Source organism: Rousettus aegyptiacus, unplaced genomic scaffold (genome assembly GCF_014176215.1).
Source record: "Rousettus aegyptiacus isolate mRouAeg1 unplaced genomic scaffold, mRouAeg1.p scaffold_m13_p_1, whole genome shotgun sequence".
Classification (NCBI taxonomy): domain Eukaryota; kingdom Metazoa; phylum Chordata; class Mammalia; order Chiroptera; family Pteropodidae; genus Rousettus; species Rousettus aegyptiacus.
Genome location: NW_023416284.1, coordinates 37914384 through 37939157, shown reverse-complemented (window position 1 = coordinate 37939157; position 24774 = coordinate 37914384). Strand labels below are relative to the sequence as shown.

At 40.2% G+C, this 24774-nt stretch overlaps 1 protein-coding gene across 3 annotated transcripts in view; it reads left to right on the top strand.

The window, feature by feature from the left end:
• Window positions 1–24774, top strand: part of DAB1 (DAB adaptor protein 1) — a 1029186-nt gene that overhangs the window by 924011 nt on the left and 80401 nt on the right. The gene's annotated exons all lie outside the window — the stretch shown is intronic.

Genomic DNA, 24774 nt, shown 5'->3' with positions numbered 1-24774 from the left:
AGATGATATAGATATAGATATTTGGTCACATTATGTTCTAGAAAATTTTACTGACAGATATAAAAATACTGTTTCACTATATAATTGTCAGCATGGAGCATTACCATTTCTTTTAAAAAATGAACATTTTAATTTTTTGATATTAAACTTTAGTTTTAATGCCTCTGTCTTAATTTCATTTTCTGCTCATAATAGTCATTATAGGGCAGAAATATAATTACAGACTCTTTTATGCTGATGAGACTAGTCGTTCTTCGGTTTTGCCTACAGATTGAATGATGCCAAAGGGCCTTGAGAATTGGCTGAAATTGGATTCCTCATAGAGTTTGATCTATTAGTTCTAAAGGTGTTACCTGTCTCAACCACCGTTTTTCCCACAGTCATACTCTCTCTCTGACCTGTGTTTAGGGCAACATGATCTATTCCCTACTTGTGCATAAATGTCACCAAGAGGAGAAAACTTGACAATCTTTATTATTACAATTTAAGACTTCTTATGTTTTACTTCAAGCAGCATGCAGTTTATTTATACATTTATTCCTACGCATAAAGCTCTGCCATCTTGGGCAGGTCATTTCACCACTTTGACCCTAAATTTTCTCAATTATAAGATGGACGTGAGGATAACTTTGGCTTCTTCAGAAGTCTGTTGCAATAATTTAGGGGGATAGAATGAATGCTTAAGTTTTCTACAAATGAGTGCTCCTTGGTAAAGTATGTTATTTTTTGTATAAAAGAAGAGTAAAATTAGCATTCAGCAAATGTTTATGAATAATAAACTCCTTTCATGTTCTTCATTCTAATAACTTTATATAATTTATAGAGAGCAGGTTTATTGAGCAAAGGAATGCAGCCTAAGTTCTGTCCAAATTCAGAATTAGTGGGATCTGAAATAATGAGATTTTGCTGTGGCCTCCTCCGTGTAGCTGCAGTACCCCCGTGGTGCTCATCGGTTTGGTTTTCCGCCCACAGCGCCTGTATTCCTGCTACTCAGATAAGACATTCTAGAGAACAGTACATACCTTATACCTCTCAAGGCCATTCCTCTAGCTTCAGAGAACTTTATGCACAAATCCACGTTGGCTTTTATTTCTTTTTATGAAACTATATGAATATCTTTGGGAAAGGTCAAGCTAACTATTCCGTAGAGTATAAGATTTCATCCTTAAAAACTAGAGCTCCCATTAGTCCCTTGTATAAGTCACTTGTTTTTCTTTTCCTGAAACTCTCATCTGTAAAACTAAAATTCTGTGAGACATTTGCTGAGCACTGACTGTGTACCAGGCACTGGGGTATGAAGAATAATCAGAGAAACCCCTTCCTCCACAGGACTCATGATCTAGCAGCTGAATAAACAACCAATTATGTGACAGTGTGATAAATAAGATCATGGCATGGTCGTCTCACTTCAAGTTCATACATCCGTACTTCTGTATTAATAACCTGGAAAGGAAAGCAAACAGAATCATTCTAATTAAACGAGCAGATGATATTTAATTGATTCATACAGGGAATGTTGGTGAAATGGAGATGCAATACAGAGATACTGTACAGAACATAGAATTACAGAACAGGGAAGCACCTCCAGCCGACCCCCACAACCAAAGGGAACCACTGTCAGTTCAAAATAGGCCAGTTTTCCTTGGCCTTTGTTCGTGAAGTGTTTTTGTTTTTTCTATTTCACTTTTCTATTTAGAACTTTCTTCTCATACCCTTGCCCTGCCTGCTCTCTCTTCACTCCTTTATGTAGCTGATTCTAGTTTATCCTACAGGCTTCTCTACTCAGGCACCTTTTCCTCAAGATTTCTTCCTTAACCCACCAACCCAGGTTGGTTATCTCTTGTCTATTATTTCATACACCAGCCACTTCTGTTCTAATACTTATTAAAATGTGTTGTACAAAACATGGCGGCAACCCAAGTATTGATCAGTGGGTGAATGGGTAAAAAAATGTGGCATATACATACAAGGGATTATTATTCAGCCCTAAAAAGGAAGGAAGTTTTGATACATGCAATAACATTAATGAACCTTGAAGACATTAGGCAAAGTAAAATAAGCTAGACATAAAAGGACAAATATTGTATCATTTCTCTCATCTGAGATTCTTAGAGTAGTCAAATTTACAGAGCCAGAGAGTGGCAGGATAGTTACCACAGATAGTGTGTGGAGGGCGGGAAGAATGGGGAGCATGTGTTTAATAGGTACAGAGCTTCAATTGGGGAAGGTGAAAAAGTTATAGAGATGGTTAGTGGTGATGGTTGCATAACAGTGTAAAGCTTTTAAATACCACTGAACAGTACACTCAAAAATGGTTAAAATAGTAGTTTTTATGTTGTATATATTTTATCACAAAGTGTGTTATAATTAGGTATATCACGACAGTAGAACAAGACCTGATACTCTCATGAAAGCAGGGACCATGGGTTTTTACCTAAGCACTCTCAGTGCTAAGCAAACAACTTGCAAAGGAGAGGTACTCACTTAAAAAAAAAGTTGAATAAATGAATATAGAAGTTGTCTGTTTTTACTGTATCGGACCAATAATATATTCTAATTTTATAGATAAGGGAACTCAGACTCAGAGAGGAGTGGTGACCTTAGCAAAATCACACAGGTAGTAGATGTCCTATTTGGGATAGAAGTCCAGATGCTGTCAATCCCCATCCAGAAACATCCTTCATTGCGCCAGCCTTTATTTGCCTTCAGTTTCTACACAGTTAGATAGAACCAGAGAAGGTAGATGCAGATAAATCACCTGAAATGCCGTGTTTTAAATTAAAAGTGATCTTAGAAGCTGAAAAGAGGGTGGGAAAAGAAAGGGAGAAGACAAGGCTGCTATAAGACTTTCCCTGGGATACAGTCACTTTTCATTAGCCTTCGATTTTTCCTAGCCTCTTGCCATGTAACCAAAAGAATTGCAATGGGGAGATTGATTGGGCGATCAGTTCTTTCCCAGGGGCTGTAAGGGAATCCCAGTCTCTTAGGTAATTTAACCTAGAAGGGGGTTTTGCTATAGGAAACAGCCCACGTGGTTGGGAATGGGCGCGATGATTTAATAGGCCTCTCCTACCTTAATTGCTAATCTTCCTTGTGAGAATCCCCTTCTCGTGCTGCATTAAAGTCTCCATTAATTTGTTTATATATAAATTCAAGCTACTTCAGTTCTGTCACATTTCTTAGAGGCTCTGCCATTCAAGAGTCCCTGGCATGTACCACGCATTAGGATTTACCGATAAGAATGATGCATTATACGTTTTATTACCTTGTGTATGGAGCACATGTGACAACTATAAAGTACATTCATGTGTGGTATGAATAACTGTCAGGGTAATTGATAAAGCAGTCTGTAATAAAAGTAGCTAGAAAGGCATTCCTAGATGCTAAGGTCTCTAAATGCTCAAGAGGAGGGGAGAAAGGCACTAAATAAATCCAGTCTTTCAGAAATTGCTGGCATTCAAGGAAAAAAAAAAAAAAGCCAACCAGAATCCTTAGGCCTGCATTTCACTTTCAAGTGTAATTATTTTATGTAGCAATTCATATCTGCTGACACATTGGAATCAACTCAAATAAAAGAATGCCATAAATCTTGCATAGTTTAGATTAAGCATGTGTTGGCACTGGAGGAAGTCTGGGAGAAGGCCGCCCTTGTGTGTAAATAGTTTAAGAGAATCAAGTGGCTGGAAAAGATGTAGATCCAGTCAAGACAAATGGTCCACTGGCAGCCATCTAGCCTTTTTGAAATATCCAAAGAAATGAGTGTCTCAGTATTTTATTTGTGTAGGTGAATTGTAGCTGGCCATTATAATATTAATAACAATTGTAACTGACGCTGTCACTCTTGTCCTTCTACTAAGTGCCAGCTACCTAAATATACTAGCTTTTTATCCTCAAAACAATTCTATGTGGGAAGTATTAACAGCTATATTATGCAGAGCATGTTATTTTACTTGTTTGTAACCTAGATTAATCATTCGGAGATGCGAATAATGATAACAGTCCTCACGGGGTTGTTGAGAGGATTAAATTAGGTCATATATGTGAAGTGCCTAGGACAGTGCCTGACACACAGTAACTACTCAGAAGCATGAGCTGACATATCATTACTACTTTAAAGATAATGAAACCAGTTACAGAGAGATTAAGAACCTTGCCCAAGATGACTGATAGAAGATTTGAACTTGGGTCTTTTTAATTCCAAAGTCTAGATTCATTCTATTCTTGCTGCCTTTCTGCTGCACGGTCTCCATGTTAATATCACACAATGGCCCTTGTTCTGACTCTTGAGCCCGGAAGGTGGGAGCGTTGTCTTCCCTACATCCCTGTTAGTCTTGCATTTTTTCCAAGACTGAGGGAGTGGGGGTGGGGATTGGAGCAACCTTCCTTAGTAGAATCTTTCACCTGCAGCTGGGATCTGCTAGTACCTGAGTCCATGTTGTGTGTTGTCCGAATGTGAATTAATGTGGCCCCTTCAGACTGCCAGTCTTTTTTGCAGTATGATCTATACTTTATCCCCCCATGAAAATGTGTTGTACTTTGTTAGAACAGCTTTGCACTCTTACTTGAGAGTTTGATTGAATGACAACTAACCTTTGTTGACCTTGGCCATACCTGTATTTTTTTTCCTCCTGCTGTTTTGTGGTTTGATGGGTTTTGTGAACTGGAGAAAAGTTCTAAAGAAAGAGTCAGATCCAGGATACGAGCCACCCCTATATTCCTTTACCTATGTCCTTTGCAGTAAAAGATAAATGTAATTCTACTTCTGACTACGCTGTGTTTCCTTGAAAGTCACTGGGGTCCAGTTTCTTCAGTTGTGTCAAGCCATATCCTCAATTCTGATAGCAGGTCCACCAAGCCAGCAGGGCTATGGGTCACACAGTGACGCACCAAGGCCATGTCAGGACTGGCCCATTGTCCCCCTGTCCCCACATTGCCTTGAAAATCACATCATCTTTGCAGGACTTTTATAACTAGGACTGGAAGGGAAGTGGACTTCAACATTTTAGAAAGACTTTCAGTGTGAAGGCACAAATAAAACAGCTTAGAAACAGAACAGTGCTTGAAACCAATAAAGAATCGGAGGGAAAATACAAATGCAATTCTAGTTCCGCTTACGAGCTGTATTATCTTGGCAGGTTATATGAATGTTCTGGAACACAATTTCTTCATTTGTAAATAATAATACATACTGTACTCCAGATTGAATTATACTATGCATGTCAGAAATGCCTTGAAAACTGCAAAATGCCCTGTAAAATGTTAATTGCTGCAAAAAATGGAAAGAGAGTGGTATTTAAGAAGCAGAGTTAAAAGTTCGTGATTAGTCTCTACAACTGACCAGCTGTGTGATCTTGGGTACTTAACATCTCTGAGCTTCATTTTCCTCATTTGTAAAGTGGGCAAAATAATCTTAATACTCAATACCTGTTTCAGAGAGTGGTTGTCAGGCTCCATTATGATCTAAATGGAAATGTTTAAAAATTGAACTCTAAAGTACTCTGCAGATATTAATCACTATTTATTATAGGAGTGACCATTTTTGTCCTTACAAGTTCAAAGGACACCTTTGTAAATGTAGTAAATTTTCCCATGGAGAAAGCCTTACTTTTTGCTGCAAGAAGATTTTGAGCTTTCTCAGCCAAATGACTCTTCTCATACCACAGTTGGAGAGAGAATAGAAAGGAAACAGAAGTCAAAGCTAGGAATTGGGTTTTTTCCATGTGGGTACGAATTAGGAGAGCTGTGACTGTCTTTGCCTCTCATTTTGCTGTCTGCTGGACAATACCCAGTCCTGGGATGAAGAAACTAAGATCTCTATTCAGAATAAATGCTAGATTTGCTTTGTACCGAAAAGTATATGCCAGGATATAAAAAGAATTCTCTCCATGGTGCTCCTGTTACTTCGAAGTAGTTACAGAGAGCTGTAAAAAGCCACCCAATTACTTCGCCCTGCTGTATATTTCAAAGATGGCAGATATCTTAGCAGGTTCAAGGTAAGTCTGGTATTAAATCCAATATTAAAGCTGCTGAGCTATAATCTTTTTTCACTTTTTTTTTTCCACTGGGTTATAATCTTGTAACCATCAGTTCGGTGTTTGAGAGAGTATATTGGCCCCAAGAACCATTTTCATCCTTAGGCTCCCTTTGTCCTTGTATGAGTGGGTGAGACACTGAGTTGCCCCCTTTCCCTCTGCTGGCTTCTCTTTGGGCTCTTGTAAAATGAGGGCAGTCATTGGAACAGCTCTAAAGAAGTATACCATTCGTGCATACAATATGACTGAAGGGCCCTGTGAGGGTCCAGCCTGCCTTCTGAGCTAATCTGTGTACAAGTGCCCAGCACTCCAAGATGAGAACCATGTCCCTAAATGAGGTCCAAGCACAGTCTGCTGAGCCATGAAAACAGTAGCAACACGTCCTTGACAGGTTCATGGTATATGAGGTCATGACGAGTGAAGGGAGATGGGCTAGAATTCCCTCATAACAGCTGAGCTGTGGAGGCAGAAACTGTTGTTTCCATGTCACCTTTTCCTACTGAACAACATTCCCCATGGCCGGATGAGGTTCCCTTATGAGCTTGCTAATCAGGCTCTTTGAAGAGAGGCTCCAATCTAACCTAGCTTCAAATCCCTATCTTACAAGAACCCTGTCCCCTTGAGAAACGGACCATTCTTTCATCACTAAAAGCAAGGCCAGGTCTTCCGCCAGTCAGATTCTGTTCACCTTTTAAGACACCAGCTCAGGGAAGGCTCCTAGCCCATGTGGCCTTTCCTTATCAGCCCACTGGAGGCCTCCCTTTGCTTTCTGAAGACCCAGAAGCCTCAGGTCTTCTTTTAAGAGTTGCGCTGTCCAATATAGTAGCCTCTAGCCACATGTGCCTATTTAGATTTTGAATTTAAGTTAGTTAAAATTTAATAAAATTCAAGAACTCAGTTCTTCAGTCACACCAGGTACATTTCAAGTGCTCCAAAGTCACATGTGGAAGTGGCTACCTATGAAAAAATGGATATATATATATATATATGTCTCTGTCCCTGGTTTCTGACAGAGAGCTCCTTAATCTTTGGAATTTTCTGGGTGACGGGGTGTCTTTCGCGCTAATGGAGAGACTCTAGGTGGGCTCCTAGATAGCTCCAGAATAGGGATTGGTCACCAGAAAGATCAGGCCATGATTACAAGCTTGGAACTCTCAGTACCCGCTTCCTGAGACTGGGAGAGCAGCTGGAGATTGAGTTAATCAACTATCATGCCTGTGTGAGGAAACCTCCATAAAAATGCCAAAAGGACAGGGTTCAGAGAGCTTCGAGTTGGTGGACGTGTGGAGATTCGGGAGAGTAGCTTGCTCACAGAGGGTATGGGAGCTCTGCACCCCCAACTTGACCTTTCGTCTCTCCCACTTGGCTATTCCTGAGTTACATCCTTTTATAATAAACTAGTAATCTAGTAAGTGAACTGTTTATCTGAGTTCTGTGAGCTGCTCTAGCAAATTAACCAAACCTGAGGAGATGCTTGTGGGAACCTCTGATTTATAGCCAGTCTGTCAGAAGCACAGGTAGCAACCTGGACTTGAGATTGGCATCAGAAGTCAGTGGGCAGCCTTATGGGACTGAGCTTTTAACCTATGAGATTTAAAGTGTAGGACACCTGGCTGGTGTAGGGGGAAAAACCCACACACTGGATGTCAGAAGTGTTAGAACATGCTAATAATATGAGGATAGAAGAAAAAACACAGTAAAAATATTTTCTATACACTACTATATTGGTCAGTACAGATATAGAACATATCCTTCATCATAAAAAGTTCTGTCAAACAGGCTGTTTTGGAGTCTGTTTCACTCTGCCCTGTGATGAAAAGGCCCACCTCTGACTGAGTACCTACTCTGTGCAAACCCCATGCTAAGTACTTTATAATCCCCCAAACATTTTTAAACTTAGGTATGATTTAATCCATGAGAAGCCTGAGGTGTTAACCTGTGCATGGCTAAGCTGGGACTGGACTCTGCATCTGATCTGTCTGCTCTGAAACCTACTCTTTGAACCACACTGTTCTGCCCTGATCCTCGATACCTGTGTACTGCAGTAGATGTAGTCATCTCCTGTGTTAGTTCCTGTTTAGCATCTCCCATGAGCCAGTGAAATGAAGGCAAGCTGCGGAATGAGACAGGGCTGGTGCTGGCCCTAGAACATGCTGACGGTCATGTTCACATCCATTTTGCACACCTTCCTTTGCTAGGCAATGTGCCGACCACTCTCCATGCATTTATCATGTTTAATTCTCCTAATAACCCCAGCATGTAGATACTTTTATTATCACTACTCTATAGAGGAAAAGAAATTGGAAGTTAAAAAATTAAACAACATGGTGGTCGGTAAATGGCAGAGTCTGAAATGAAACCCAGATGGTCTGGACTCAGAAGCCCCATCACGTCCACTGGGTCTAGCTGCTTTGACTCACCTCAGTCTGATTTTAGTCTTACTGCCAAGGGTTCCCAGCCTCTTCTCAAATCTGGAGGACCTCAGTGAATCTTCTGCTTGCTTTGGGAGAATAAACAAAGCAAAATGTCTGAGTGGAGTGGCCGCTTCTGAGTACAGGAGCTTATCTAGTCCCTGGAGAACTGGCCCTGGGTAAAGGCTCACCTTCTCCCTCCGCTACTGAAGTGCTAATCGATGAAGCAAATACACCTGATTGATTTCTTGTCAGAGCCCCATTTTGCAACAATGGACAACATCTTCTGTAATTTGAAAACTGATTATAGACTTACAATCCTGGTTTGAGCTATATATATATATATATATATATATATATATATATATATATATATATATATTTACATATGCACACACATATATATATATCAAATATATATGTATATACACACACACATACACACACGTATGCATACACGCACTCATATGTATGTATATATGAATGGGATTTCTATTTAGGAGAGAGAGCAAAAGCTTTTCTGGTTGATTCTGATACATTTCCAAGGAGGTTTCTTGGCCAGTCTCCTTTTTAGTTAATGTAGTAAATTACAGTAACTGAACTTGAAGGTATAGCAGAGGAGGAAAAACAGTACTGTCTGCATTCCATTTCCATTCATTAAGAACTGTGCTTAATAAAAAAGATAACTTTCATAAACAGTGTTTATTCCACTTTCTAAATATCTGTGGTGATCTGTTAACAAATAAATTGTATGTGTAAAGTTGGTATATCTGAAATGCCAAATGCAAGATGGCTGAGAGGATAGATGAGAACATAGTGAGTGGTCCCCATCTCTACATTCATATTTTGGGCAGAGAGGGGAATTTAAACAAGGATCACCAAGGCAGGGAGACCAGGTCAGTTTCCATAGAAACTACTTCTTACAGTGAATCTAAGGTATCACCAAAAACAGCAGGAAAGTGTCGCAGCCTCAAGTTGAATTCCACTCTGAATTCTTTACCACCCTCCTCACATACTCAGGAGTAGGAGCATTTATGAGAAAGAGCATGTGCTTTGGGAAGAGAGGGGTTTGGATTTGAGCCTGGGCTACATATACCTACTAGCGAAGAGAACAGGCTCTGAAATCAGTCTGGATGGGATCCAGAGCCAGAGTCAGCAAACTACCATGGCCTGTAGGCTAAGTCCAGCCCACCGCCTATTTTTGTCCAGCCACAAGCTAAAAATAGCATTTACATTTTTTAATGGTTGAAAAAGATCAGAAGAATAACACTTCACAGCATATCAAAAATATATGAAAGTTAAATTCCATTGTCCATAATAAAAGTTCTCTTCAACGCAGTCATGCTTATGGGTTGGCATATTGTCTGTGTGCTTTCACACAATGGTAGAGTTGAGTTAGTTGCAGCAGAGACAGTGTGGCCAGACGTTTACAGCCTAGCTTTTCATAGAAAACATTTGCCGACCCCTACTCTAGAATCTAGACTCTTCATCTAACAAGTAAAGCTACTTAACTTCTTTGTACCTTAATTTCCTCATCTGAAAAATGAACTTAATAAAAGTAGCCACATCATAAGGCGGTTGTATGGATTAAATGCAATGATTCACATAAATAAGTTAGCACAATTCCCGCACATGGTAGACCCACAATAAATGCCAGCCAATAACCACGTGATTTTGGCCAAGTTACATAAACTCTTTGAGCTTCAATGATCTCATATTTAAAATAGAGATAATAATACCTACCTTATAGGATTTTTAGAGGATTAATAAAGTAGCCTATCAATAACATAATAGCCAATTTTTATTTACACTTACTTGACAGATGTGAAAACTGAGACAAGAAATCACTAAGTGACTTGCCTAACACAGCCAGATAGTAAGTCACAGAGCAAGGTTATAAAACAGACCATCCCCAGAGCCCATAGCTCTGGCTAAATAACTGTCATCTAGCCTCAGTGCCTGACAGGTAGTGAGGCCGTGCCCATTTGCTTCTTCTTTGCTCCCGCACTACTACAATCCACATGCCTGTGTTTGACACTCCTGTGTTTGACACTCCTGTCATTCTACCTGTAACACAGTTATTCATGTTTCTGTCTCAGGCATTCATTTACAATTGTATTATGATTTACCAAATATGTTTTTGCCATCCTTTCTAGAATGTGATTTTCTTGGGCTTGGGAACCATATCTCATCATCCTTATGGCCCTATTATCTAGCATAGTACCTGGTCCATTGTTAGTGCTGAGTTAGTGTTTGTGACAGTTGTCTGAAGGAATGAATTAATGAGCAACAATATGAAGTCATTGATGCTGTCTGTAAATTTTCTTATGCTAATTCTATTGAGCTTCTTTGGGTGCTGTGTATTGTTATAAAACATTTGGTATATTGCTGGTGTGAGAGCTCATGTGCAAAAAAACTCTTATGTAGTAGGAACTTACAAGAAATTAAACACACACACACACACACACACACACACACACACACACATTAGCCTCCTCACTGAAAAAAAAACCTTTGCAGCTTGCCTTCTGCCTTTGCTTGGTAGTTTCATTCATACTTGCTCTTTGAAAATACAACAGGATTTCTCAGGGAGAAGATGGCATAAGAGCCTGCTCGGCCAGGAATCAGACCACCTCATCTTGGTGATGATTCACCTGCTGGACTGCAACAAAAGACGTTTGTAGAGCATGGCTGAGTCCTCATAAACAGTCTTGTTGATGTGCAGTGACTCAGGTGTGGAGATTCACAGCGGGAGTGACCACAGCCCTTACTCAGAAGTCCTTGTTCCTCTGTACAAACATAGGTCCCTGAGGCTGTTCTGTGCTCTTAGTCCTCTAGACTAGAAGCAAACTTCTAAGTAGGCAAAAAGAAATGCTGAAATTAAACAGGTCATTGGACTTTTCAGTTAGACCCTAGAATAAAAGAAAGTATGACAGCAAGACTGTCATAATGACATTACAGACTTTTAAGTGTTGGAAACTTAATTTGTCCCTAAACGCAACCATTGTTATTTTTACTTCGCAAACATGGAAACTGATGTTTCAGAGGGCGAGGTTATACAAGTAGAGCATTTCAGAGGCTGGAGCAGAATTTAAATTTTTTGATTCCTGATCACCTAACCCAACATCACCACACATGCATCCTAAATTCAGGGCAGAGATTATTCAGTCATTTATGTATTCAACAACAATTTATTGATCACTTATAATAAGCACCAGGGATTTAGCACTGAGTGAATAAGACAGATGAGGCCATGACACTTATTACCCTCTATTTTACTGGAAGAGTCAGACAATAACTATGTAAGTAAGTAATTTCAGATAGCAATAAGTACTATTCTTTTTTTAAATTCAGGGCATTGTGATAAAGAATAACTGGCAGGGTTTGCAAAAATTAGATAGGAGAGGTCAGAGACGGCATCTCTGATGCAGAGACACTTAAGCCAATACTTGAACAACATAGAAGAAAGCATGAATGAAAATGTGGGAGGGAAGAGTGTTGCAAGTAGACAAGTGAGAGCAGCTATTTTTGTTCACAGGTCAAAACTGACGTAGGAAAAACCGGTGATCTTTTCCTTGCTGGAGAGTGTGTCCAGCACTAATGGTTGACAAGGACTGTATCATCAGTTCCAGAGGGGCTCCGAGTTCAGATTGGTTAGCCTTCCGTTCCTCTTGTTGACAATGCCATTTCTCCCCATCTCTCTCATCCAAAGTGCCCCCATCCTTCAGGCCTGGGTCAGACAGCTTCTCTCTCAGACACCTTCCCTGGTTCCAGCCCCATTTTCCCAGGCCTTTTATCTGCACTCTTTTTTTTTTATTCTAAGCATATTCTTCTCTGTTGTATATACTGCTGTCCATTCATCCAGACTGGAATATAGCACAGTAATCAAGGCTGTGACACTAGAATTAAAGCAGACTCTAGGTCAGAGTCCCAGATTTCTAATGTGTGATTTGAGGCAATTGCTTAATCTCCCTAGACCACAGTTTCATTATCTATAAGTGAGCTTAATTATAGTGCCTATAGAATAGAATTATTCAGAGGCAAAAATGAAATAACGCCCATGAAGCACTTAGTTCATAGTAAGCACTCAATAGATGTAAATAATTGTTGTAATTATTATTATCGTATGTCTCACTCTCCTTTGGGTTTGAGAGCAGGGACTGTGTATCATAAATATTTTTTTCTGTACAGTCTAGCCCAGTCCCTGGAACATAAGTAGTGCTCAATAACTATTTTGAGTGAATAAATGTAATCTTCCTTTCTCTATAGATGTAAACATTGCAACATTATAAAATTTCTGAACTGCAAGGAACCTTAGTTATTGCTGAATTAATTCAACTCCTTAATTTAAGCAAAAGGTAATGGAGGCCAACAGAGGAGGTTAAAGAATTCAGCCCAAAGTTATAAAACTCACTGGTGGTAGACCTGGAAACAGTGTCTGGTTTCTCTCAGAACAGCAGTGTATACAGAGATAGGTTAGAGACCGCTCTGAGGATAATAGAGCTCTGATTCTCCAAGATGAGCCTGAATTTAGAATATTTTGTTCCATTAGAACACTGCTTTTCTTGAACATATGGCCTGGTTTTTTTATTTGGAAATGGTGGCAGAGACTGGTCTTGTTTATCTTTCTATTTCTAGGAGAGCTCAGACCCTCGGACAGAACAGATGCTCTACAAACACGTGATAAATGAATGGACACATGTGGCCACCCTACTTATAGCTCAGTAATATAAAAGTGTTCATGTGCAAAGTAATCTTGAGGTTGGCCTAAGCATAGAATTTAGAGTTATGCTTCCTGTGTTACAGAGTAACTTTCATAATCTCAGGCCCTGTGCACCCCCCCCCCCCCACCGCCGCCCCAGGCCCCCAGCCCCTGGCCCATCTGATGACAGAAGCAGTAAATGCCTGTCTCCCAGGGAGGAATATGCATTGATCCATCTATGATTTGAAGGTTCGTGAGCATTTAAATGACACCCAGAGTTATTGATTTCAGAAGCAGAGCGGACTGTGTTTAGAAATCATTTAATGGGCTGGAATTTATGTTACCATTCAACAAATACTGAGCAACACCTACTATGTGCCAGATCCTTTTTCGTGCCCTCATCAGGAATATGGGAAAAAATGATTACGCCTCCCTTAGAGGTCACTTCAAGAAGAGTTAAATTTATGAGACAGTACGTATGGAGTCACAAACACAATGTCCAGCACATAGTAATTCCTCAAAATACTATCTAGTGTTTATAAAATAAGTATGTTCATAAAATTATGACAATGACTAAATGACAAGGAAAAAGCAAAGTGACTACAGTATACTTTGAATTTTCTCATTGCAGAGCTCTTTCTCTTATTTTTTTTGTAATTTGCCTCATTAAATCACTTTATCTATAAATTAGGCATATCAGACAAGATGATACCAGACATCCTCTGCAGTCTCATGATACCTGACCACCTCTGTGTAAACAGAACCCTGCTTCCCTGAGACCTCAACAGAACAGGTCATTCTCCCTCTGTTCTGTCTCCTACTTTGTGTCTGTTTTTATTTTTTACGATACTCATGCTTGCCTGGTTTTGTCCCTCTATCAATCCGTGAATTGTGAGGGTAAGGACAGGACCTTATTCATCTTGGTTTCTTAGCAAGTTTAACATACAGAGGTGCTCAGGTAATGAAGGGTGAGTGAATACTACTCCTTTATTTCTCTATCAACTTTATGCCTTTCAACGTACCTCCCATTTTCTACCATTCGATCAAAAGGAAGCCACTCTGTATGTCTCAAGCACTTTTATATCTTTGAAGCCCTCATACTGTATAAGGGAAAATTCAAATTTTTATCATCTCTAATCCTTCATGGCCCTGCCTAGACAAGGAACAGAGAGGAAGCTCCACCCCACCAACTGGATCACTTGGGGGCTGCTCCAGACCCATATACATCAAAGATGGGTTTTGTTGTTGTTTATAAAAGAGCTATGCACCCTGAAGAATGTGAGGAATGACCTAAAATTTGTGATGAAGCATTTAAATTGGGCAAACAGAACAGTAGCTCCTCCCACCCCCTGTGCAGAGATGGACTTAATGAGCTTGTATCTTGTTGAGATTAAAGGAACTAAAAATCCACCACCTCCCCACCCACAAACCTTCAGTACAAAAGGATAATACTGGGGGGAAATAAATGAACAGGAAGAGAGATTTCGAAACATCAAATAAAGTACCAGAAGCTCTATGTCATTTAAGATCTCATGTTTGTTTTAGGAAAGGTTAACACAGTGTGATTATTGTTGCCCAATAAAAGGGAAAAGAAACTAATAGGAACTGAGCACCTACTAGGGGCCTCAAAGATATGACAAACCGGCAAGGCAGGTTTTAGTCTTTGCATTTAAAGATCAGTATACTGAGGCTCACAGAGGTTACAGATCTGCCTCAGGTCACCCCTAAAAGGAAGCATCTAAGCCTGGATTCAGATTCTGGACTCCCAGCTTTATGCCCATGCTCTCTCCTCCTAAACTCATCAAACAGGAATATTAGGAAAAGGGCCCAAGCCTGCTTGGCTCCAAATCCCATATATGCCCTAGAAGGAAAGCACATTGCTTCTAAAATTAGAATATGAAAACAGAACAGAAAAAGGAAAGAAAGTTTAAGGAAAATCAAAGTGGTGCAGTGAAATCATGCTGGGTTTTGGAGGCTGTCTTTGCACAGACTGTTTAATTGGCGTTGTATTTTGAGGGTTAGATTAGAGGAAGAAGAAAAAAGACAGTGTTCAACCTGATTTACATGAAAATGAGAAGAAGGGGAAAAAGTGGGATATTAAAATGTGAGTCAAATCCTTAGATCTCTGCCTCGTGAGTGGTGCACGGTAGAACTTTTAAATTGGCTACATTGCTTTAATTGAAATATAGAATTGTAATAACACAATGTGACAGGCACCTCCAGAGGGGGGTGGCGGCTGTTCCCACCTCTCCCTGGAGCAGCAAACAACAGGGGGATAGAAAAAAAATACACACCAAGAGAAGCACTTGAAAGGGCTTTGTTCTTTTCCAGGTTCTTTGAGGTGTGCTGTTTGAAAAATGCATCTTTTTTTCTCATTCGCTCCAGGGTCCAATTAATCCACACCACACCACCCCCATTCCCAGCATGTTCTCGCCATAGAGGTATTTTGGATCAATTAGGGTGTTTGTTGTCTACTGGTTGGAAGGGAAAGAACTTGTAAAATATCCAGATTTGCCTACAAAGATCCCAAATTGATGAGTTAGATGGGAATCTCACCCCCCTTTGAGGTTTCCCTTCCCTTTCCCCCTGACTGTGATCACCTCTAAGTGTACACAGATATCCAAGCTTACTGCAACGCACTTGACCTAGAGGCAGCCCTGAGTGATGAGCTCAGGTATCAAGAACACACTTTTATGAGGGCAGGCAGTGAAGTGACTGAGGACCGGAGGGTGGGCCACCAGTCTTCTCTCTGACCTGGCCTTCCCAATTCCCAGCCCACCCCTCTAGGCAGAATTTGTACTCTGGTTATGATCACCCCAAGCAGCCTACTTCCCCAGGGCTCTTCCAACTTCTCTTCTAACAATGTACATGATCTCATAATGTCAGTCCTTTTCTCTTCCCATTTCCTAATCTGCATCTCCACCAAATGCCATGAAGTCGAGCTTGCTGATGCAGCCATCCTACCAGCCCTATACTACAGGCATACAAGGTGCTAAGGGCACATTAGCTCCATTCTCCTCACTCAATCTTTCCCCCTAAAGCTTATGCCTGATACATGCAGTTCCCCTGAAATATACAGCTTTTCTCAACTATAGGGCATAGATTCAAATAGCAGGCTGTTATTTAAATCAATTTAAACTAAATCCTTCCCTAATTCCCAGCATATCTTCTCTTAATGTCAACCCGCTTTAGTGTTAAAATCAGCAAAAGTTAACTGGAAAAATTTTCCTTGTCAGGTTTAGATTAAAGTGGTGTTCCTCTTTAAACCATCTGATGAAGGACTACTTATTTTCCTTTTTGATCCATTGAGGACCAAGCCACGATTCTACATGTGTGCTTTGTTCCTCATGCGACTTTCCACGTGAGCTTCGGCATAACCAACTCACCTCTGCCCTTCTCATGAGGCAAGTCCACTGGCACACACTTGGATGTTGCAGCAACTTTGCCATAGTCGTTCCTAAACTACTATTTTCATACTTTTGTCATAAATCAGTAACAACCTACAGACCAAGACTAGTCTGCAGACCATGAAACGTGTGTTCGGGATGTTATCTGCTCCTCAATCCCCATAGCGCATGGTATCCTGAGGTAGAGAGACGTACCTACCAGCGCCCCTACCTCTGGCACCACTGTTTATCCAGTTGCACAAGCCAGACAGGATCTTCATATCGAACTATAACATCTTGTTGGATTTGCCACTTACCTATCTCTCAAACGCACCCAGCTTGTCTCATCTCACCTGCCTTGACTGTAATCCCAGCTCCCACCACCTCACCTGGACTGCTTTAGGGTCCTCCTGCCTTCTCTTTCTGTTGTCCCGATCAATTTCAATCCACTCTGCAAAATCAAGCCACAGCAACCTCTTCAAAGTATATATAGAGCTTGTCTCTCATCTGCTTAAAGTCTTTGGTGGCTTATTATGCTAAAGATCACAGCATTTGATGGGCCTGGAAGTAGCTGGGGTGCCCAGCACCTGTTCACTTCCCTGTCCCCACTCTCTTCCCCAGCATGCCTGTCCTTCATATTCACTCCCCAGGCATCCTCTGCCTCCCCACCCAAAGCCCCCTTGGGACCTTTGCTCCCTCTGTTCCTGTTGATTAGACTGTCCTCCCCTCACTCTCAGTTCTCAGAGCTACTCCACTCCAGGGCTCTATTCAAGGTACTTTGCACAAAGGGTGATCTCATTTAATCCTCACATCCACAAGATATGATTAATCCTATAATTAAAATGAGAAAAGGGATGCTCAGAGAGGTTAAGTGGTTTGCCTGGGGTGGGATAAACAGCTAATTAGTGAGATCCACACCCGCCCTGTATGATCCTGGGGCCTGGAGTTGGCCTCTGCTGCCTCCACCACTGTTGGTCCTGAAGAGACCTCAGGGCACTGAGATTGAGATAATTCATACAGTCTTCTGCCTGCCCCCTCACCACAGTGAGACCTTCCTTCCTATGGCTCCCTGAATCTTCGCTTTTTACCATCCCCCCTCCAGCTGACCCTTCTTTCCTTTTAAGCATCTCATATCATTTACTAGATGATGTTAGCACCCAGCTGTGAGCACCCAGGGAGTCACTATTAGGCAGAGCCTGAAGAACAACTAAAAATAGCCTATTTTGTCCAATTTCTCTGGGAAAGCCTGGGTTGTGGGTGTCTGAGACCCAGTCATAATTGCAGTGACCTTCACCTCTCCTATTTGGGTCCCATCATTGTGAAGCGAGAACTGCCTTACTCGTGTCTAGGGTCTGATCATTTTCTGCCTCTTCACAGAAGCTTCCTTGGGCACCAGACAGAATGCTACTGAGCTGACAATTTTCAGGAGGCCCCCGCATATTCTGGCCTCTTAACACATGGGAATGTGCAGTTAGAAATCCATTTCCATGAATAAATGAGCTATTCAGGAGTTTTTTTAAAAAGCACACATTTTTTTCCCATTTAAAATAAGAGAAAATCCTGTGAACTTTGCAACTTCAAGATATCCTATACTTTGTGTCATTGGCCTCCACTGGAAGCAAGAAAAGCTCTGAAAAGAGAGAATAAAAAGCCTTCTTGATGAAAATAGTTGAACAGGCACTGGCAATGAGAAAAAAATTATATGCTGTAATTATAGATTTTTGTTTGTTTTAAATCCTGGCGCTCAATCTGTGAGCTTGGTTTAATAATGAAATACTAGCATTATGCATGCAAGTACAAATTTGGTATCACGTCAGTCAATTCCAAACACTATTTACAGAATGGAATCATTATACTGCATTAATGTAATGAAGGCGGCATCATAGCCTCTTTGAGTATAATATCCTTAAAACATCACTACAGGATTGTAGCTGTAGCCCTTCTCAAGAGTTGACGCTTATCTCAAGCCATCTTAACATCATTTGAATTTTGTCACTGAAATACTGTCTTAGGTTCTGCTGTTAGATTACTAATGTGTATGACAATTGTTTGAGAGGGCAGATCCTCTGGCCACAGTTTTTTAAAAATATGCTTTTGTCACTGAACATATCATACTGCATTGGTATTTAATTGCTTACATGTCTGTTCCCTCACTAGGTGGGGAGCTCATTGAAAGCAGTGACCTTTGTTTATTTAGCTCTGAAATAGTAGGCAAAATGGCATAGTGATAAAAGCACTGACTCTGCAGTCAGACAGCCTGGATTCACATATCAGCTTCATCTACATACCATCTTGGTGCCTTTGCATAGGTAGTTAACTTTTCTATGCCTCAGTTGCCTGTCTCAGAATTGTTATGGGTATTAAGTAAGTAGAACCATAGAAAGACACCTGGCACATAGAAAATGCTCGTTGAATGTCAGCTATTATTTTCATCTCTGTACCCCTAGCCCCATGTATAGTGACTGGTATAGACTAGATGTGGAAGGATGAATTGATGGATGGGTAAATAAACAGCATAGCTATAATCCACAGCATGCATTGCTTATCTGAATCTATATAGCGTTATTTGTATTTCAATGGCTCTGCCAGATTCCAGGCCTCCCCTTTGTTGGAACTTGAGGCTGCCCGGAGATGATTGGACTTGGTTCAGATAGCTATCGGGAGAGACAAAGAGGGTTTGCACATCAGGGACTGAAGTTGAGCCTTCCCGAATGTGCAAAACTGAGAATTGATGCAGAAGTCATTATTAACTCACACATTTAACAGGATGTTTGCCTTTCAACAAAGGGCGACTAATTAATGTAACAGTTGATTATGTAGCTCCCTTAATTTGTTACTGGTTTTCAAACACCAGAGTAATTACATCACTAAAGGAGGACAGTTGTTGCTAGAAAGTCAGTGAACAAAAGAGATGCAAAAAGGATTGACTGCTGGTTCCAGGTCCTTGTATTTCGCTTTGACTTGGCTACAGTTTACAAGTCCCCCAGTAGAAGTCAAACCCTGTGCCATGGCAGGGTATGAATGAGAGTCTGGCATGGTGAATAGGCATGTGGAGGGTTGTGGAGTCAGACTGCCTGGGTTCCAATCCTGACTCCTCTGCTGACCAGCAGTGTTTACATTGCTGACCTCTGCAAATGGTGCTACTGAAGTATCTCCCTCATGGAGAGGTTGGAAGGATTTAAGTATTTAACAGTGTCTGGCATATGATGAGGGCTTCACAATATTTGATATTATTAACTATAATTTACCTTCTGCTTTTCTCTCTAACCTCGTGTCCTGACATTCTTCCTCCCCATGGATCTTATTTCCCAAACACCCTCTCCCCCTGATGACCCATGCCTACTCATATTGTTCCCGGGTCTCAGAACTTCAGTAACCTTCCCCTGTTCCCCCTCCATATGCACGTGTGTGCACGTGCATGCACACACACACACACACACACATACACACACACACACATACACACTCACTCACTCACTTACTCACCCTTACCTCTCACACCAGCTTGGCAAGCTCCTATTCATCCTGCAAATCTTAGCCTAACTAAATCTTCTTTGAAGCACCCCTGCCTCTTAGGCAGAATTGGGTACTCTTTCTCCTGTGCCACTTTATCTCTTGAATATATTATGTTTCAGTGATTTTAAGATACTTTTTTCCCTTGCACTTTAACATCTCAGCAATAAGGATTTGGCTTACAGTCTCTAGCATCTTAGATTCAATGCAATACAGCACCTGATTTATAGCTCATACCACATCTAGTATCATACATGTCTGAGCAACCTGAGGATGGAGAGTATGATGTATTATTTTTGTATTCCCAAGCACCTAGAGTAAGCACATGCTAAGCAAATGGAACAAAAGGACAAAAAATATAGCTAGGTGCCTGATTCTGTTGGATAGCACAATCTCTTAGGGTATATGCAAACATCTGAAAAATAATGACAATAACACAACCATATAGCATTTACTACGTGCCAGGCACCATTCAAAGCAGTTACATATATTAATTAATTTATTCATTTCATGTTCACGATAACTCGATGAGGTAGATTCTGTTTTTATCTTCACTTCACAAATGAAGAAACTGAAGTTTAGAGAGGTAAAGTAATATGCCCAAGATTCTATAGCTGATGACGGTGGAGCTAGGATTTCAACCTATAAATCTTCCTCTTAAACACTGATCTTTTATCGCTTATGACTACTTACTCAGGCTTCCAAAGTCTTTCCTATGCTATCAACTCATTGTCTTCCTGGGCAACCCGTGCACTCCAGCCAACACACCCAATTCTCACATCCTCAGTCAAGACAGGATCCTGCGGGTCTTTATATTTTGCTAATATTTCTTTGCTTAGATTTGTATCTTACTTCCCTTTACCAGCAATTCAAATACAGAACTGTCTTCAAAGCCCATCCCATCCATCTATCCATGATGTCTTCAGAACTCACTACACCCTTCAGGAAATTCCTTTTCCTTCTAACTCATTGTCTGTGGTAGCTTTTGAAAATTATAAAAGTGCCAATTTGTGTATCTATAATGAACTTGTGTCAGAGTTTATGTTGTATTGGCTTTTTCTACCCCTGTTTCTACCTTAGACTGCCAGCCAGCTACTTGAGGATATGGGTAGATCTTACATATGTTTAGAGTACCCACAAATTATTTCTATTCCAGGGCCCCAGAAGTAGTAAGGATGAAATAAATATATGTTGATAGATGGATTTCTTGAGAAGCTACATCTGTATTATACAACCTACTACATTAACATTTTATCCATTTATCATTCAACAATATTTAGTGTTTATTAAGTACCCATGGTGTTCTAGGAACTGAGCTAATTATTATTATCTCTACAACTACTATTACTAATAATAACAGCTGACATTTATTGAGCACTTACTTTTTCTTAGATATTGTGCCAAGCGACATATGTATCATTTCTTTTAATCCCTACAGCAACTCTATTATCTTCTATTTACAGGTGATGAAACTGAGGCTTGGAGATATTGAATATTATGTCTTATAAATTCCACGAGCACGAGGACTGTGTTTGTTTTTGCTCATTTTTGTATCCACCCACAGTTTCTACCTCTTATTTGGTCCTCAATGAATATTTGTCGATTGAATAAATGGATGAACCAATGAGTTCATTTTAAAAATTGCAGTCTGGCCCCAGAGTCGACAGTCATAATTATTATGCTGCCTTGACTCTCTCAACCCTCTTTTTCAGATGAGGATAATTAGGCTAGGAGGAGTAAAATAATTGTCCCAGTTCATGCATTTAAGAAATAGGCAGAAGTGAGAAAATACTGAGGTTTATCTGACTATCCTTGAAAAAGAATTTTCACCCCAAAGGTAATTTTCCCATGTGAACTATCTATAAGATAGAGTTAGAATGTCCTTTTTTTCTTTCTCAAAAACCCCCAGGCCAGACGAGACTAGATATATTAAGTATGTAGGCCTAAGAATTGCCCAATTTTTGTCAATTGTTATTTCAGCTTTTCAAATAGGCCTTATGATTGCTCATAATCTAGAAGAACATCAATCATTAAATTGTAATCCTCTATCTTTCTTCTCATATCTTTAAACAAAGAACAAGCCATAATTTATGCATGATAAATCAGAGACTTTTATATGGTACAATTTGGATTTTTTTTTTCCCCACAATGGATAATAAAATACTTTCATAGGACGTGAGAGGTCAAAAGGGACAGTAGAAAGGATCAGTCTCGGCAGTTCACCCCATCTGTCCTCCAGAGACACTGGACTCCAGTTAGCTGATAATAGGTTCTCTGAGCTGTTTTCAGATCTACCTGAGTTCACATTCCAGTTGAATCCTTATGATTTGTGGGAACTTGGTTAAGAATCTTAATCCCTGTGAGCCTACTTTCCTCATCTTTAGTATTGGAATTACATATCACATTATCTTGCATTGTTGTTGTAAGGATTAGGTATTACATAAATAGCAGACCAACCACACTCAGACCACATAGGTAATAAATAAATGTGAGCTATTATTTCAAAGAGCCCAAGAGAAGCTATATTTGCTTTTAATAAAATTGTAAAGAATAAGCAAAATGGAATTTTTTTTCTACTTTAGGTTTGAGTTATATGAGCTCCACAAAGTCATGCTCTACAGATCATTGAATAAAAATAAAGCTCCAGTTGGTACTTAATCATGCCTTTGATAAAGGAATAAAAATTAGATAATGATGAACTAATATTTAAAGTAGTTTGGGTGACATTTCCCCAAACCTGGAGCACACTGAAGCTTTAGTGCTTGGCATGTCCTTTAGGAGTTCTCTGATTCCCACATTTAGGAGAGGCCTTTCAACCTGCCTCTTATAAGACCTTAGCTCCTCCACATTTCCAGCTCCTACAGGTAGGATCTGGCTATGAGCAGAAGTGACATACATCAGTCCTAGGTCAAGGTCATAAGCACTAGATGCAACCCACTAGCTCCTTCTTCTCTTGCCTTGACAATCATAAGGCCACAGGTTGTGGCGTAGAAGCACTCGCCAACCTGGACCTAGCGTGACTACATCAGAGGCCCTACCAACCCAGGCAGAGCATAGAATTTAAATCAAAGTGAACATTTGTTATAGCAAGCTATTGAGATTTCATGGTTAACTTAGCCTGTCTGAATATATTAAGCCATAGGTCTTTGAGGGCAGTGTTTAAAATTTTTAATTTCCACAACTGAAAAAAAAAAATCATCGTCCCTATATTCTTTACTTCCTTTATTAATTTTCTGCCCATGCATTCATTAACCTATCTTCAACAAATGTTTTTCTAACACTTACTCATCACCAGATACCAGTCTGGACACTGAGGATATAATAGTTAATAGGCCCCATCACGCCTACCTTCTTGGGGCCAATATCTAGCTGGAGAAAAAATTAAGAAAAATATGTATTGATGGTACAGTATCATAAGGGCTGTGATAATGTAAGGGGAGTGAGGTGGGAGCCCAGAAAAGGGACACTGATCCCAGCTTGGTTTGAGGCTTGGGGGTGGGGGCGGGGTCGTACTTTGAGGCTGAGCCTTAGTGGACGAATAGGAGTTTTATATGTTCAACAGACGTTTATCGATCAGCTACTATGTGGCAGATTCTTGGCATTGGGGATACAGTGATAAGCCAGACAGGCAAGATAATAAAAAAAGGACACAAATAAATGAAAAAAATTAATTTCATAGTAATAAATACTATGATGCCCATTAAAAATAAGGGCGACATGATAGAGATTAACTGAGGAGAGGACTTTCACTTGGGTGGTGAGGCTCCTGCAAAGAGATGACCTATGAGCTGAGTTTGTCAGGGCCTAGAGGGTTCGAGACCCTGAGGAGACATGATGGAAAATGAAGCTCTCAGGGTGGACAGATTTGTGGAACAGGAACATACAGGCTGAATTTTATGTCAGATATTGCTAGGAAACTCAATTTTCCTTTTGCTGGATTTAATATTTTTTTAAGTTCCTTTGCTTGTAACAGAAGTTAGATATATCTCTTGTAGCAGAGGTATCTATTATTGGACTCGTGTGTTTTTATTTATTTTAAGCATTTCGGAAAGCAGTACTCTGAAAGGAGTCAGGAAAGAATAAGCAGTAAGCTTTTAAGCAAAGAAGTTGAAAAAGCAAATTGGTGTGCTTTGTGGATTTGGAAAACCCACAGGCTCTGGAGTTAGACCTGGATATGAACCCCAACTCCCCTCCTTTTCTAGCTGGCAGATCTTGGGCAAAACATAGTCTTTACCTGCTTCAATTGCACCATCAATTTAACTGGAGGTATTAATAGCACCTCTCCTATAGGCTTATTATGAAGCTTAAATAAGATAATGCCGGAAAGTTGTTAGCATGGTGATTGGCAAGAAGAAAACATTCAGTCAACAGTATTATTGGTGTGATTACCATTATTCTCTATCTTTACTGTCAGTGTAATCACTCTATTTATTTTGGTGGGAAGCATTCTTCTTCCCTGTATTCGCAATGATTTTTTTTTTTAACTAGGGCTTTTCTTTCATTTATTTACTAAATTGCATTAGACTACTGCCCCAGATATATCAAGTTTCAAATTCTCATCCTGGCATTTGAGGTCCTTTTTCATTTGTTTTTAACCAGAAGAGTTCCACCTCCCACTGATATTAACCCTACTCTCACCTTCATACCCCAGGGTTCTCTCCTTATAGTCAGCCTCCATCCTTTTATTCAAGCCAGTCTCCATCCAACGTGGAATGCCCTCTTTCCTGACT